The following is an 18,285-nucleotide window of genomic DNA, read 5'->3' as shown; positions in this document are numbered from 1 at the left end:
CACACTGAACCAGAATCAACTCCAAAAAGATGAAAGACCTCGGAGTCAAAGCAGACACTCTGAAAACATTACAGGGTGTAATAGGTGAAACCCTAGTTCTCCTTGGGACAGACCAAAATTTTCTTAATAGAGACCCAGAAACGCAACAAATCAAAGAAAGGTTGGACAAATGGGATTGCATGGAATTGCAGAGCTTCGGCATGGCAAAGGACATAGTTAGTAAGATCAATCAAAAGTCCACGGATTGGGAGAAAATCTTCAGTAGCCATACAATGGACAAGGGTCTCATATCTAAAATATACCTGGAACTCAAAAAATTAAATCCTCCTAAAATAAATCTAGACACATGAAGAAATGCTCAACCTCCCTAGCCATTAAAGAAATGCAAATCGAAACAACATTGAGATACCACCTCACCCCAGTTAGAAAGGCTATAATCACGAACTATAATAACAACAGGTGCTGGAGGGTATGTGTACAGAAGGGAACCTTACTGCATTGTTGGTGGGAGTGTAAACTTGTTTAACCACTTTGGAGAACAATATGGAGTTTCCTCAAAAGACTCCACATAGAGCCTCCCTATTACCCAGCCATCCCACTTTTGGGCATTTACCCAAATTTTCACAAACAAGAGCACACGAAAGCTACCTGCATGATTATGTTTATTGCAGCATTATTTACCATAGCTAAAATATGGAACCAGCCCAGATCCCCCTTAGTAGATGAATGGATCAAGAAAATGTGGTATATATACACAATGGAATTCTATACCTCTATCAGAAAGAATGATATTGCCCCATTTGTTAGGAAATGGAAAGACTTGGAAAAATTATATTAAGTGAAGTAATCCATGCCCAAAGAAGCATAGGTCCCATTGTTTCCCTTATTTGCAATAACTAGCATATGTCTGAGTCAAGCAGAAAAGGTCAGATAAGTTGATGTTAGGGAAATGAACCCTAAGATATGTATTCAAATGTTTTTTTTTCTTTCATGCAATTGTTTCTAACACATTTATAAGATTATTTCTTTCTTGCTCCCCCATGGTATAACCCCTGCTTTCACTGTATTTGTTGTCGGTGTATTTTGTGGAGGGGAAGGGAAAAATCAAATCATTTAAATAGGGATACAGGTGGACCCATTGCAACAATGAGATGTATAAGACGTTATGTCAAAATACGATCTTTACAACTGTGGTGGGGGTGGGGGACATTGGGGGATGATTGTGTGGGGGGATGGGAGGAGGGGAGAGAGTGGGAAAAGATAGAGGGGGAAACAAAAAGAAGAGGCTATGATGCTTGATAAGAAATGTACCCATTATCTTGCCCATGTAATTGTAAACCCTCTGTACAGTATTTTCACAATTTAAAATAAAAGAAAAAAGTAACAATTAAATTTTTGATTATATAAAATTATACACAGCAATTATACTACATTGACTAATTTATTTAATACTTTATTAGTTATTCAATCATGTTACTTAAAAAAGGGAGGAATAATTTAAATATCAATAATCGGTACTAAAATTTATATGCAATTTCCTAGTATACAGATATCTTTCTCTTGTTTTATACATATGCATCTATTTATCTATCTACCAATCTACATATTTATGTATTCATATTTACATATTCATATTTACATATTCAATTTACATATTTATGTGTTCATACACTTGTCAGTCATGGGGCTCATTTATAGATTGCTCACGTACTACGTACAAAGGCCTGGGTTCAATTCCTCACTACCTTGTGCACAGAAAAATCTAGAAGTCGTGCTGTTGCTTAAGCAGTCGAGCACTCACTTTGAGCATAAAAGCTTCGGGACTGTGTCTAGACCCTTTCTCAAGACCCAGGATTGGCACCAAAAAAAAAAAAAATAGAATGTTCTGACTGCAACAATATAAGTATTAGTACTGGAAATACCTCATCACAGAACAAGCATGGAGTTTGGTGCTTGCAGCTGCCATACTACCTGACTTAGCCAGAAATAAACCACTGCAACCCAGCTCCACGGAACCAGAAGCTGCTGGTTCACTCACCACTGTCATCCAAGATACTCGTGGGCTGATCTGTGAAACTCTGAGTTTGCTTCACAGTAGTAGAGATCTAGCCTTGAGCAAGAGATCTTAGAACAGTACCCCCAAATTTTCAGTGCATTCCCCGTGGCTCCTTGCAACAGAGTTATGATCTAGACGTCTGTAGCTGAGGTCTGTCACCCTGCCTACTCAAGAAACTGAGATGTAAGGATCTGGGTTCCAAACTATCCCAGACACAAAAGTTCCCATGAGACTATTATCTCCTATTCACCACTTAGAAACTTGAAATGGAAGCTTGGCACCAGTGACTAACGCCTGTCATCCTAACTACTCAGGAGCCTGAGAGCTGAGGATCATGGTCCAAAGCCAGCCTGGTCAGGAAATTCCTTGAGATGGACAATTCTCTCCAGTGATCCACCAAAAACCTGAAGGGGTGCTGTAGCTTAAGTGGTAGAGTGCTTGGTTTTAGCTGAAGAGCTCTAGGATAGATAGCACCCAGGCCTAGACTTCAACTCTTCCAACTTACAAGAAAAGAAAAGAAAGAAAGAAACCTAAAGAGGAGGGGTTAGACTGCTTTGCATGTATGAATCCCTGAATTTGAAAACTCACTACCACATCACTAGAAAAAAGCCTGAAGTGGCCCTGTGGCTCAAGTGGTAGAGTTCTATCTTTGTACAGGAGAAACTCAGGAACCATGCTCAGGTCCTGAGGTCAAGTTCCAGGATAAGTGTATGCATGCGTGCACACACACACACACACACACACACACACACACACACACACACACACACACACACACAGATACCAGAAGTGAAGCTGTGACACCAAATGGTGGTAAAGCACTGAGCTTCTCTTCTGAGCTCATGGTCAGCACTCTAGCCCTGTGTTCAACCCCGAAACCTAGCCATCCAGGGCTCAACTAGGATAGGTCAAAGGTTTCACAATTTGATGCACTTCAACAGCCCTAGATGACAGGAAACTTTGGGATTTTGCACAAATGCTTATATTAGCAAGCTTCTGGAAACCTAGGGAGGCACCATTGCCAATTAGGAATCTTTTCATTAGGTTCAGCTCCCTTATTGACTGCCAGAAGGACCCATGAATTAATTGTAGCAGGTTATTTCAATACTGGAACATAATCTAACAAAGACAGGATAAGTGCAGGGAACTTGGCCTGCCACAGGAGTTGGCACAAATGAAAGCTTCCTGGGGAGAGAGATAGCTTAGAGTACAAAGAGGCCTTTTTCTCCTGGCCTTCAAATTCTGCCTACACTCATCCTCACTAATTGGCTCAGATGGAGTTGTTTGTTACACAGCTGTATAGGAATGAGTCCTTTTTGTCTGTCTGTCCAGACCATGAGGCAGACTTCCTCCAATAGCCTGGAGTGCACAGAAACCCTCAGGCAACACTGGGAACAGTGAGGGGAGCCCCAGAACAGGCATGTCTTGAAAACACTCTCTGTGCTATGAAATCATTCTATTCAAAGCAAATTTCCTAGCTGGGTGCCTTTCAACATAGCGACTCTGGATCTTCACCAATACAAATACATGCATACATACATGGGGAGACATGGATTTACTGGCTTTTTCTTTTTTGGCAGGTCCAGGGCTTGTACTATGAGCCTAGGCACTCTCCCAGAGCTCCTTTTGTTCAAGGGTGGTGCTCTGCCCTTGTGTTTCAGTCCCACTCATGGGTTTTTATATTCCTGTGATCCCTTAGAAATGAGAGTGTCCTGATCTTTCCTGTCCAGACTGAATTCAAGCTGCCATTCTCTAACTCTCAGCCTCCTGAGGAGCTACGATTACAAGTATGAGCCTCTGAGACCTGGCTTTCTTTTATTCTTGTTGTTCTTTGTTTTATCATGACAATCTGAAATCTTCACAGTGTCATACTAATGGTTTGCATTTCAAAGTAAATTACCCAGGCCTGGAGTTCAAATGCCAGGACTGACACCTACAAATAGAGGGAGATCTTGAGAAAATAATTCCTATTCATGGGAGTGCTTAATGGAATGTTATAAAAGTAACAATTAAATCCACAGTTTTTCATGATTCTCTTAAAGAATGCCACACAAAAAGTATTGGATTATGTCTTTAATTCTAGCACCATGGTATGATTCTCCTAATTAAAGAATACTGAATACTTTTACATTAATGCTTTAATAAGTATTCAACCATGATACTTCATTAAATGGAGGCTTAATTTAATAACTAATAAATCACAATATATATTATTCAATATCCTCATATTGTCTCTCTCTCAAATATATATAGAGAGAGAAAACTACACATCTATCTATCTATATCTATATCTATATTTAAATCTATATCAAGGCCACTACTATGGCTTGATCACACGTCCTCAGAACTGGCTGGCAGCTCAATTTGCCAAAGGCTTTGTCTACAACTGACACTTTCATGAATTGGGCATTGTGGGCTGTGAGTTCTTATCCCAGAATGGCCAAAAGTTTATAGGTGGAGTAAGAAGCCACATTTGACATATATTTTTCCTTCTCTGTAAAAGTCCTGGGTCTAAGGATGATGTAAAATCCACGTGCAAATATATCCATGTGATATGATGTAATAAATGAAATAAATATTATATATGTAATAATAATAAAATAAAGAATAAATAAATAAGGGTAATAAATGTAATATGGGGTAAACACATGTATGTAAAAAGATCTCATACATGAATATTATTTTTTCCAGTGCCGTGGCTTGAATTCGGCCCTGGAAATTGGTCTGAATTTCTTGTTTTCAATGATGGTGAGTTTCCTCTCCCCCACAGTGCCACAGAGTTACCTAGACCCTAAGTTCAAATCCCAGGCCTGCCAGAAAATTGGTGCAAATTCCAACCCAGGGCCTCATTTTTCTATGGCCAGACCCAGGACTTGAACTCAGCTTGTATCAACTCTGCCTCAGCTTTGATTATCCTAGGCTGGGGTGCAACCTCTGGACCCACAGCCCATCCTGAGATCCCAGAACCCAAGTTTAAATCTCGGGACTGGCAAAAAGAAAAAAAAGGTGAAGGGCTGGGAAGGTGGCTCAATAGTAGAGTGCTTGCCTTGCATGCATAAGGCCCTGGGTTCGATTCCTCAGCACCACATAAGCAGAAACAAGCTGGAAGTGGTGCTATGACTCAAATGGTAGAACGATAGCCTTGAGCTGAAGATTTGAGGTACAGCGCCCAGACCCAGACTTCTGGCCCCACAACAGACAAAAAAAAAAAGATGGGGAAAAAAGGAGAAGTATAAAACTGGGAAGTTCCGGAAGGCAGTTTTACATTTTTTTTTTCCTTTGCATTGTGACCATCCTGTGTCTAAATGACAGGACCCGAAAACTGTACATGGCCTCACATTGTTGAAGTTTGGTAGGCTATCAGGGAAGCCACAGCCTGAACCAGGAACCTAGGTCCAGGGTTGGGATCCCATACTGCTATCTACAAATGGCAGGAGATCCTAAGAAACATACTCTGTTAGACATCCATATGAATGGAATGTTGTAAAAGTAACAATTACATTAGTATTTAGTGTATGATTATATTAAAATTATACACAATAATCATAGTACATTGACTAATTTTCAATAAATCCTTTATTATGTATTTAACCATGATACTTAAATAAAGGAAGAAATAATTTTTTTGGTTTAGTTTTCTCCATCATGAACATTCAACTTAGAGCCTAGGCACTGACTTTCCTCTTGGGCTCATGGCTAGTGCTCTACCTCGTAGCTAAGGACCCCCTTGGAGCAAAGTGTGTCTTTAGCTGAGGTCTGTCCTCCTGCCTTCTCAGGAAGCTGATGATCTGGGTTCCAAACTATCCCAGACACAAAAGGTCCCATGAGAATATTATTTCCTATTCACTACTTAGAAACTTGAAGTGGAAGCTGGGTACTGGTGATTCATGCCTGTCATCCTAGCTACTCAGGATCCTGAGAGCTGAGGATCACAGTCCAAAGCCAGCCTGGGCAGGAGATTCCTTGAGATGCTTATCTCCAGTGAACCACCAGAAAGCCTGAAGGGGCGCTGTAGCTCAAGTGGTAGAGTTCTAGACTTGAGCACCCAGTCCCAGATATCAACTCCTCCAACTACAAGAAGAGAAAGAAAGAAACCTGAAGTGGAGTGCTGGAAATGTGTCTTAGGGGTAGAGTGCTTTGCATGTATGAAACCCTGGGTTTGAATCCTCAGTACTATATCCCTAGAAAAAAAAAGCCTGATGTGGTTTTGTGGCTCAAGTGGTAATGCACTATCCTTGTACAGGAGAAACTCAGGTACAGAGCTGAGGTACTGAGTTCAAGCTCCAGGACTGGTGTTTGCACACACACGCACAGACGCACACAGACACACACACAGACACACACCTACACACACACACACACACACACACACACAGGTACCATAAGTGAAGCTGTGACACTAAATGGTAAAGGAAAGAGCTTCTGCTCTGAGCTCTTGGTCAGCACCCTGGCCCTGTGTTAAACCCCAAAATATAAACACCCAGAGCCCAACTAGGAGAGGGCAAAGGTTTCAAAACCTGATGAGTTTCACCAGCACTAGATGACAGGAAGCATTGTGATTTTGCACAAGTGCTTAGATTTAGCAAGCATCCGGAAAACTAGGGAGGCACCTTTTCCAATTAGGAATCTTTTCATTAGGTTCAGCTCACTTGTTTTCTGCCAGAAGGACCCTTGAATTAATTGTAGTAGTTTTTTCAACACTGGAAAATAGTCTAACAAAGAAAGGGTGAGTGCAGGAAACTTGGACTGCCCCGAGAGGCAGCACAAATGAAGGCTTCCTGTCAAAACAGAGGACTGGGAGGAGAGATAGCTTGGTGTACAAAGAGGCCTTTTCCTCCTGGCCTTCAGAGTCTGCCCTCATCCTCACTCTTTGCTCATCCTCACTAATTGCTACGGATGAATTGTTTGTTACACAGATGTTCAAGAGGGAGGCCTTTTGTCTGCCTGTTCCAACATTGAGGCAGACTTCCTCCACCAGTCTGGGGTGCACAGAAGCCCTCAGGGTACACTGGGAACAGTAAGGGGAGCCCTGGAACATGCACTGTCTTGAAAGCATTCTCTGTGTTATGAAATCATTCCATTCATACCTTTCTTCATAGCAACTCTAGATGTTCACTGCTAGAAATACATGCATACATACACAGACACATGGAGTTACTGGCTCTATTTTTGTAGCAGGTCATGAGGCTTGAACTGTGACCCTAGGCACTATCCCTGAGGTTCTTTTTCACAAGGAAGCACCGAATTGTGTCTTAACCCATGATTACCCTAGGCCGGTTTACCGCATTTACACCCACAGATGATCCAGTCATCCTAGGACCCCAGTTCAACTCCCAGCACTGGCAAAAATACATCAAACCAACAAAAATGGAGGAGGAAAAATCCAGAAAATTTTACACAACCGTTTTACCTTTGTTTCCTTTGCACTGTGACCACCATGGGTCTCAATATCTCAGCTTGAAAATTGTATGTGACCTTGCATGGCCAAAGGCTCACAGATTGTTGGTGAAGCCTGAGCCCAACCCAGATACCTAGGCCGTGAGTCCGATCCTCGGACTGCCACCTACACACAGCTGAAGATCCTAGGAATCTTGTTCCTATCAATAGAAACATTAATAGTATGTTTGGCATGTACAAATTGAATTACTATTTAGCTAGACTTTCTAATATAATATTGTACGCATAAATATATGTCATCGATTAATTTAATTAATAACTTATTAAGTCTTCTACCGTGATTAATTAATGGAGGCATAATTTTAGACCAAATAATTGGTAGTAATAGAATATATATTTTGTAGTAATAGAATATATAAAAATAAGATATAGACATCACTTTATATAAAGAGTTATACACTAGAATCTACATAAATGTCTGTCTCTGTATACATTATTTATAGATCCATATTCATATGTTAATACACACCCACTTCAATCTATATATCTATCTTTTTATATATTGGTCACTCCTAGGGCTTGATCTCAGGTCCTCAAATTTGCCCGACAACTTCATTTGCATCAGATTGGTGTGCTAACATTGAGCCATTCATGAAGTTGGCCTTCTAGGGCCGGAGTTCAAATCACAGAACTGCCAAAAACTTAATACTGGTGGAAGAAGCCAATTGTCCCACTTGTTTTCTTTATGGGTGTCAAAATTCCTGGGTCTCAGGAATGATGTATAATACATAGGCAAATTTATGTCCTATGTAATAGGATGTAAAAAATGTTATATGTGTAATCATACTCACTAAAATACATAAAAAATACATAAAAATAAAATAAAATGAATAACTACACTAACTGCAAGATAAGTAAACATGTGTATGCAAATATAAATCATGTATTTAAAATGTATATGAATATTATTTTTTGAGTTCTAAGACTTGAATTCAGGCCCTGGGAACAGGCCTGAATTTCTTGTCTTCCAGCACGGTGAGCTTCCCCTTCCCCGACAATGCTGCAGATTTACCCAGACTCTGAATTCAAATCCTAGGCCTGCCAGAAAAAATGGCGTGAATTCCAAGCCAAGGAGCCTCATAATTTTTTAAAATATTTTTAATGAATTTATTTATATATTTTTAGTTTGTCAAGCACAGGGCTTGAACTCAGGTTGTGGCAACTCTGCCTCATCTTTAATTGCTCTAGACTGGGGTGTAACCACTGGACCCACAACCAAACCTGGGTTCCTGGGCCCCAAAGATTTACAGGAAAAATATAAATAAAATGACACAGATAAAAATCTGGCAACTTGCAGATGGCTGTCTGTTTTACATTTGTTTTTTTTGCAAGGTAACCATCTTAGGTCTGAATGACATTGCTGAAAATTTTGTAACCTGACATTGCTGAAGGCTGGTGGGCTACCAGGCAAGCCATAGGTCACAACTGCAACATAGGCCCTGTGGTTGAGACCTGGTCCCGACCCCTACCAATGGTGGGAGATCTTAAGGGTCTCATTCCTATTCATAGGAATACTGATGGATGATTATGAATATCAAGATTAAATTAATTGTTCCTGAATGATACTACTATAAAATTAGTGATTTTAGGAGGCTGATGGATTTTAAGGAATATTTTGACACATTAAAGAATATTATTAATTACATGGACGCAATAGTTTTGTGATAGTGGTTAATGAAATTAATAATTCATTAAGGATGAACACAATAATATTAATTACATGGGGGCATAATAAATACCCAAGAATTGTTAAAAATGTATAATTTTTAAATGTATAATTGTTAAAAATGTATATAAAAATATATAAACATCTCTGCCACTCTATAAAGATCTATATTTATTTGTGTACTACCATCCACATGTCAATCTATCTTATTTTGTCAATCCCTGGGGCTGGATCTCAGGTGCTGGGAACTGCTTGTCAGCTCCATATGGCTCAGGCTGGCCGTGCTGACACTTACCCATTCATGAATTGGGCCTTGTAGGCTTTGAGTTCAGATGCCAGCACTCACAAAAATTGAATCGTGGAGTAAGAAGCACTGGTGACACATGTTTTCTTTTTCTGTGAGCGTCTGGGTGTCCGTTGTGAAGTTTCTTACACAGGCAAATCTATATCCCATGTAATAAATGCAATAAATGTTCTATGAGTAATACCAGTCAATAAAATAAATGAATAAAACAACAAATAAAATGCATAACTACACTAAGCGCAATATGGGGTCAACATACGGGGCTCAGTCTCATGGCCTGGGAACTGCCTGCCAGCTGAATTGGCTAGAGGCTGCTGTGCTGACAGTCACCCATTCATGAACTGAGCCTTCTAGGCCCTGAGTTTAGATCCCAGCCCTGCCAAAAATGCAATCTTGGTGTAAGAAGCCGAGAGTGACACATATTTTCCTTTTCTATGAAATTGCTCGATGTCAGGTAGGATGTATAATTCATATGCAAATCTATATGCTATGTAATAGGATATCATAAAGGTAAAAATGTCATAGGTGGAAGAATTGTCACTATAATAAATGAAAAACAGATTGAATTAGTAGTGAATCATTCTGGGATAATATTAGACAAAATAATTATAGGATGTGGATTAAGTTTAGTCATTATATTATTAAGCATTAACAGAATGAAAAGTAAATGGAGACATAGTTAAAAACCTAATAATTGGTAGTAACACATGATGCATAAATTAATATAAATAGACGTCTCATTCTATAAAATATGTAATTGTATGTATGGATGTATGTACATATATGATAAACAATAACAGTATATTGAGTAATAATTAATGTTTTATTAATTGTTCAACTGGGATCCATCATTAAATGGAGACATCATTTAATACCTAATAATTGGTAGTACTATTAGCTATAATTTAATAATATGCATACCTCTGTCTCTCTTTATTTTTTTTTGGGGTCCAGTCGTGGGCCTGAAGTCTGGGCCTGGGTGCTGTCCCTCAGCCCTTCAGCTCAAGGTAGCACTCTACCACTTGAGCCACAGCACCACTTCCGGCTTTTTTTCTGCTTATGTGGTACTGAGGAATTGAACTCAGGGCCTCATGCTTGCAAGGCAAGGGCTCTATCACTGAGTCACCTTCCCAGACCACATATCTCTTTTTGTATATATAATATTTATATTCAGCAATCTCTATTTATACCTCATGCACTCCTGGGACTGGGTGGTTGAGTGCTCACCTAGTAAGCAGGAAGCTCTGGCTTCCATTCCTCAGTACCACATACAAAGAAAAACCGGAAGTTCTGCTTTCTTTCAATCAATTGTGTACTAGCCTGGAGCACAAATGCTTGAGGAGAGTGTCTAAGCCCTTACTAAAGGCCCAGGACTGCCGCCAAAAAAGGTAGACTGTTCTAACTGCAACTATAGAAAGTCAAGACTTCAAATACCTCATCACAGAGCAAGGTAGGAGTTGGGTGCTGACAATTTCCACCTAACCTGACTTATCCAGATGTAAATCGCTGCAACCCAGCTCCACCAAACCAGACGCTGCTGGCTTACCTCAGTCATTCTAGCTGCTCATGGGCTTTAAAACCCAGCCCTGGCAGGAAGTCTGTGAGACTCTTCAAAATGTGGTTCCAAGTAGTAGGGCTGTAGCCTTGAGCAAATTTTATTAGAACAGTATCCCTATATTTGAGTTCAAGCCCCATGGGTAACCTCCCCCCCTAAAAAAAAACACCCCACTAAACCATTAGATGTGAACTTGTGTGGTTTGTGAAATGTTCCTCAAAGAATGGTGATACTGAAGAAAGCATGCTGATTCTAATGACAGCTTGTGGAATAGAGCTATGTGCTGAGTCCTTCATAGGGTGCTCTGTGCTGAGTAATGCACAGGGTGCTATATGCTGAGTCCTTCACAGGTTACAGTGTGCTGAGTCCTGCATTGGGTTCTGGGTGCTGAGTCTTTCACATGATGCTGTGTGCTGAGTCCTTCAAACAGTGTCATGTGCTGTGTCCTTCACAGGGTGCATTTATTCATCTGGTCCTTGTAAGAGCTCCACAACTGAGATGCTTACACAGATAAGAATATTGAGGCTCAGATATAACCCCATGGAAGGGACAAAATTAAGTATTACTGAAGACTAGTGAGTTGTCTCCTGCAGACCATTGTTTTGCTTTGTTTTTTTCTCAGTCATGAACCTTGATCTCAGGACCTAGATTCTGACCCTTACCTCTTGGGCTCAAGGCTAGCACTCCACACGTGGAGCCAAGGATCCCTTTGCAGCAGAGTTCCATGGCCTAAGGGTCGATAGCTGAGGTCTGTCATCCTGCCTTCTCAGCAAGTTGAGATCTGAGGATCTGGGTTCTAAACTATCCCAGACACAAAAAGTCCCATGAGACTATTATCTCCAATTCACCACTAACAAACATTAAGTGGAAGCTTGGTGCTTGTGGCTCATGACTATCATCCTAGGTTCTCAGGAGGATGAGAACTAAGGATCATGGTTCAAAGCTGGAAAAGCTGTTGCTGCTATTGATGCATAACATACTGCTATTATTGGTCTTTTTATACAAATATATATATACATATATATAATTTGAATTTTTGGAAACTTTACCTGTGCTGTCAGCTTTGGAAAAAGGATCCCAGTTTACCGTGTTGAGTTGGCATTGTACAGAAATTAATAGCCATATTGGTCTAGAAACGTTAAACTTAAGTTTTTCCATTTGTACAGGGGTAAAAGCACTGTATTAAATATGTAAGGTCTTTTCTATGTGGGTTTGATTACAGAAACTAATAAAGTATTCTCTAAATAATGAGAAAAAAAAGAACTAAGGATCATGGTTCAAAGCTAGCCTCGGCAGGAATGTCCTTGAGACACTTAGCTCCAATGGACCACCAGAAAACCTGAAGTGGAGCTGTGACTCAAGTGATAGAGCACAAGACTTGAGCTGAAGAGCTCAGGGACAGCACCCAGGCCCAGACTTCAACTCCTACAACCGACAACATAAAAAAAAAAAAAAAAAAAAAAAAAAAAAAAAAACAGAAACAATCTAACAAACCTGAAATACAAGGCTGGGAATGTGCCTTAGGGGTAGAGTGCTTTGCATATATGAAACCCTGGACTTGATTACTCAGGACCAAATCACTAGAAAAAGTATGAAGTGGTTCTGTGGCTCAAGTGATAGAAGGCTATCCTTGTACAAGAGAAATTAGGTACAGTGCTGAGTTCAAGCTCCATGACTGTATGTGTGCACACATGGACATACACACACAGACACACACATAGACCAGAAGTGAAGCTCTGACACAAAATGGTAAAGCACTGGACTTCTGCACTGAACTTATGGTCAGCAACCAGGCCCTGTGTTTAATCCCCAAATGTACCCACCCAAGGCCCAATTAGGAGAGGTCAAAGTTTCAGAACCTGATGATCTTCACGAGACCTAGATGACAGGAAGCTTTGTTATAACAGACATGTGCTTGGATTTCTCAAGCTTCCGGAAAACCAAGGAGAGGTATCATAGGCCTATCATCGCCTGCAATGTAATATTTCATTATATATTATATTGAGCACGGTATCTGAGCACCGGAATATAGTCTCACAAAGTGCAGGGAACTTGGACTGCCATGGGAGGTGGCACAAATGAAGGCTTCCTGTAAAAACAGAGCACTGGGAAGAGAGAAAGCTTGTAGTGAAAGAGGCCTTTTTCTCCTGGCCTTCAGAGCCCACCCACACTCATCCTAACTAATTGGCCTAGATGGAGTTGTTGTTACAAAGCTTTACAGGTCTGAGGCCTTTTGTCTGCCTGTACAGAAAATGAGAGAGACTTCTTCCAGCAGGCCTGGGATGCAGAGAATTCCTCAGGCTACACTGGGAACAGTGAAGGTAGCCCTGGAACATACATTGTCATAAAAGTAGTCTCTGTGTTATGAAATCATTGTATTGAAAAAAAAATCCTTGCTTGGTGCCATTCATCATATCTACTCTGGAGATTTGCCTATAGGAATACATCCATACATACACAAAGACATGGAGGTATAGGCTCTATTGGTGGTGGGCAGGTCCAGGGGTTGAACATTGAGCCTAGACATTGTCCCTGAATTCCTTTTGCTCAAGGGTAGTGCATTAACCTTGAGTCACAGCCTCACTTCTGGGTTTTTCTGGGATCTCTTAGAAATAAAAATGTCATGTCCTTTCCTATGCTGGCTGGGTTCAAACTAAGATTCTCTACATCTCAGCCTCTTAAGAAGCTGGGATTACACTGACACCTGCCTTACTTTTCTTCTTCATTTTTTTAATCTGGACAATCTGACTTCTTAACAGGATCATTCCAATAGTTTGAATTTATAAGTAAACTACCCCAATATTTTTTATAGCTGCTTTCTCTGAGAAGGATTTTCTCTCCTCATCTTCTCTGGTCACAGATTTGAAGCCAAAAGTGAGAAATGAGTGTCACAGGATTTGGGAGCATATGTCCACAGGGCATGCCAGTTCTGTCACTTAGCATTGAGCTGAAATGATTTTACTGTCTCAAGATGAGAGTACTGAAGCTGGAGTGATCCTCATACTGTTTGCATTGCTCCTTTTGCCTATAAAATGATCTAATAATTATGAGTGTTTTGTGTCTCCAACCTTAAGTATCTGGAGAATACTAGAAGCAACTGCATGTTTCTGTTTTCTCTAGTACCTCCCCAGATTTAGACTAAGGGTTTGTGTGGAGAGGCTTCTCAGCGAATCCCTGAGAGAAGCCGCTTGAAACCTCCTCAGGAGATCGCCATCCAAAGTCAGCTCAAACAGGAACGTCTGTGAGACTCTTATCTCCAATAAACCACCAGAAAACCAGAAGTAGAGCAGTGGCCCAGAGGGTTGAGCTCGAGCTTTAAGAGAACAAGCTGAGTGGGAGATTCAGTCCAGACGAGGCAGGAAAGCCTGGGAGGTGCTTATGTCCAATTAACAACCAGATGGCTGGAGCTGTGGCGGTGGTAGAGCCTCAGCCTTGAGCAAAACAGCTCAGCAACGCATAGGGCCCTGAGCTTAAGCCCTGGGATGGCCAAAAAGAAAATTCAAAAAGAGGAGGCCATGTTTATGAATCAGTGCCCTACCTATTTATGTGTGTAAATTACCTCCCTGAATGTAAACAGAGCACATGTAATGCTTCTGCTTTTATTTACTGATTTATTTTTCAGATATGTTCATTGTGCGTACTACATCATTCTCTTCACTTAAGGCCCATCTCTTTTCTCTTCTAGGGTTCCTGGCCTCTGTCTTTATATGATGCACACTTAAGCTTTTAGCAGCCTTTATTTATATTTTCTTATGAGGCCAATGCCACAAATGAGGCAGGGAAAGAGAAGATCAGGTTTCATAGTAGTAACCGGTATTCAGAAAATTAAACGCAAAATTAAACGTGAAATGGAAGCATGCTTAAGTAAAAACTACCATTAACAAAAAATGAGGGGGCTGGGAATGTGGATTAGTGAGAGTACCTAACATGCAAGAAGTCCTGGGTTTGATTTCTCAATAGCACATATACAAAAAAAGCCAAAATTGATGCTGTGGCTCAAGTAGTAGAGTGCTATAGACAGTGCCCAGGCCTAGAGTTCAACCCAAGAACTGGCAAAAAGATACCTAGCTGGCTAGGTAGGTAGATTGATGATAGATAAATAGATAGATACATAGATACATAGATACATAGATAGATGATAAATGAAGCTGATCTTGGTAGTTAGAAGGAAAGAAAGGAACAATTCTGTCATGAGGCCTTTTACAGTGTGCCAGACACCAGCATCGACTTCACACAATCACAGAGCAAGAAGACAGTCTCTGTCCCACTTCTCAGGCAGCTGATGGCCCCAGAGCCAAGAGGGCACAGCCAGGTTCTAACTCAGGTGCTTGGAGACAGTAAAGAAAGGGCATTGCCTCTCCTTGGACTGGGGATTTGCATTAATGATGTGGAGAATGAAGGAAGGAAAATGGCCTGGAAGAGGTAGAAGAAGGGCCTTCAAATCTGACAGATGGAGAGTCAAAAATCCACTCCCTAAGTCCAGAGAGCATGGCGTTTCTACTCTGCTCCTGCCCTCTCCCCCACTAAACTGGCTCACTATTATGAACTTAATGATAGCTTGAAGCTCAGTTCACCTGAGGGAGGAAGGTTAATTAGTCATTGTTTGAAGAGGCTGAGAAAAGCCTGACCCTAGTGAAAGTCTAACAAATATTTCAAGTTTCCCCCTATTTCTGGCTGTGATTGGAATGAATGAAGTGGTTTTGCAGCTCTCTTCACTGTTGAGTGTGTACATTCTGCCTCCTTATCCTGCAGGCCCGGCTTTTGAAACTGTTTTCTGTCCAAATATAGTGTTTCAGTGGAGTTCTTCCTGCCAACAGGGCTAAGGCTTGGATCCTGAGAACTTCATTTGAACCCAGGATGGGTCAATGATGTTTCTTTCCTGCTTCTATAGCTCAAGAATTCTAGAATTCTTGAGCTATAGAAGCAGGAAAGAAACGAATTCTTGAGCTATAGAAGCAGGAAAGAAACATCATTAGAACATTTAGAGTGTGAGTAACTTCTCATCACCGAGCGAAACACAGTAAGCTCTTGAACATCTGACCTTTCAGAAGTGGAAGTCAGAGTGTCATAGACTTTGCTGCCCTGGCTGGCTTCAGCCTGTGATACTGAGACCTCAGCCTCCTGTGCTAGGGTGATGGGCATGAGCTACTGGTACTCTGCTAGCTTCAGAACTGTAATGACATTGACAATAGAAGTCAACTGCTTATCACAAAGGGCTTGGGGATGATATTAATCCCTTCAACATTGGACCTTTCAGAACCCTGTAGGACACAAAGTTATAATGCTAGAGTCAGAGAGGCTGGGTATATGGATGTGTTCACTTGAACCTTGAGCTCTGACTCCAATTCTGGTTACATCTGTGTTCATTTTCCACAGGATGTTCTCATAATTAGCAAATAGGAAAAGTACTTTCATTAATCCTCACTTTTTTCCAGTTGTGTGTCTTGTATCAAGCCTGGGCACTGTCCCTGAGCCCTTCAGTTCAAGGTGAACACTCTACCACTTGAGCCACAGTGCCATGTGAAGTCTTTTGGTGGTTCATTGGAGATAAGAGTCTAACAGGCTTTCCTTGTGCAGGCTGTCTTTGAACTGTGGTGTTCAAATCTCAGCCTCCTGAGAAGCTAGGTTTCCAAGAGTGAGCCACTGGCATCTAGCCTATTGTTTTTGACAGTCCTGGGGCTTGAATTTAGGGCCTGGGTACTGTCTCTGAGCTTCTTTTTCTCAAGCCTAGCGCTGTACCACTTGAGCCACTCCACAGCTTCTGGCTTTTTCTGAGTATGTGGCTCTGAGAATTCAAACTTTGGCATTCATGCATGCTGAGCAATCTCTTTACCACTAAGCCACGTTTTAACCACACCCTTGCAATTTTATCCGTCAATTTGCCTATCCTCAAGAAAAGGCTTCTGAGTATAAATCATGTAAAGAAATCCCTATAGGAAGATGCTATAGATAAGTAAGACAAGGTTCATACTAGGGACAGATTCTAAACATGTTAAGACTGTGACAAATACCTCCATTTTATTATGTATTTTGTTTCAACACGTAATATAGTATTAATGAAAAATGAGTCAATGTCCTAATTTATTTTGTTTTTTTTTATAATACATGTACAACATGTAAAATATGTGTATAATAATACTACATACAATAAACAATAAATGAATCAAATAAATACAAAATCAATAATAAAAATAATAATACGTAATAAACATACATATGTAAGTATATATCATATATTACACATGCATGGAAATATTTTTTCCATTGCAGGGCCTTCATTTAGTTCCTGGGAACTCTAGACTGAATTTCTTTTCCTCAAGTACAGTGAACTTCACCTTCAACCTTGTTGCAAAAGAGTTACTGGGCAATGCAATCAAATCCCAGCAATGGCAGAAATACTGGCCCAGTTCCAAGACAGTGACTTGATTTTTTTTAATGGAAGCAGTTATGTTTATTCAGTTCCATACTGAGCATTAAAAGCAAAGCAGTGTAGAATTTTGTACAGCTAGTTAGACATCCTTCCCTTACGCCCCAAATGCTTCTCTGAGCATTATATTGTTTTGTTTTTTTTTTTGCACATTTATAATTGTAAAAATGTTGGACTGAGAGTTACAGTTACATGAACAAGGTAATGAGTACATTTTCTATTGAGCATTGTTGCTTCCTCTTTTGTTTTCCTCCTACCATCCCTTCCCTCCAATCTCCATATTTGCTCCCCGTGCCAAGGTCAGTGACTTAATTTTTTATTTTTGGCTTGGCATGGGGTTTGAACTCAAGTATTGGCAACTCAGAACCTTCCCTGACATTGCTACAGATATACCAAGACCCTGAGTTCAAATCCCAAGGTAGGAAAGAAAATTAGCATATATTTCATACCAGGGAGATTTTTTTATTTAGTTAATTAATTAATTTTGTATTTATTCTTTTTACTTTTGCCAGCCATGGGGATTGAACTCGGGTCGTGGAAACTCTGTCTCAGCTTTAATCACCCTAGGCTGGGGTGCAGCTTCCAGACCCACAGCCAGTCCTGGGATCCTAGGCCCAGAGGGTTTGCAGGATGAAACAAAAAGTGGGACAGCACAAAAAGTTACAAGCTACAGAGGGCTGGAGGTTTTACATTTTTTTTCTTTGCATGGTGACTCAGTTGCAAAGTGGACCTGACCTGCCATAGGTGAAGGCTGGTGGACTATCAGGAAAGCTATAGGCCGACCTGTCAACATAGACCTCATTTTCAAATCCCAGTCCCG

Source organism: Dipodomys spectabilis, unplaced genomic scaffold (assembly GCF_019054845.1).
Source record: "Dipodomys spectabilis isolate Male_0828 unplaced genomic scaffold, ASM1905484v1 ptg000228l, whole genome shotgun sequence".
Taxonomy (NCBI): domain Eukaryota; kingdom Metazoa; phylum Chordata; class Mammalia; order Rodentia; family Heteromyidae; genus Dipodomys; species Dipodomys spectabilis.
This window is presented reverse-complemented; position numbering follows the sequence as displayed.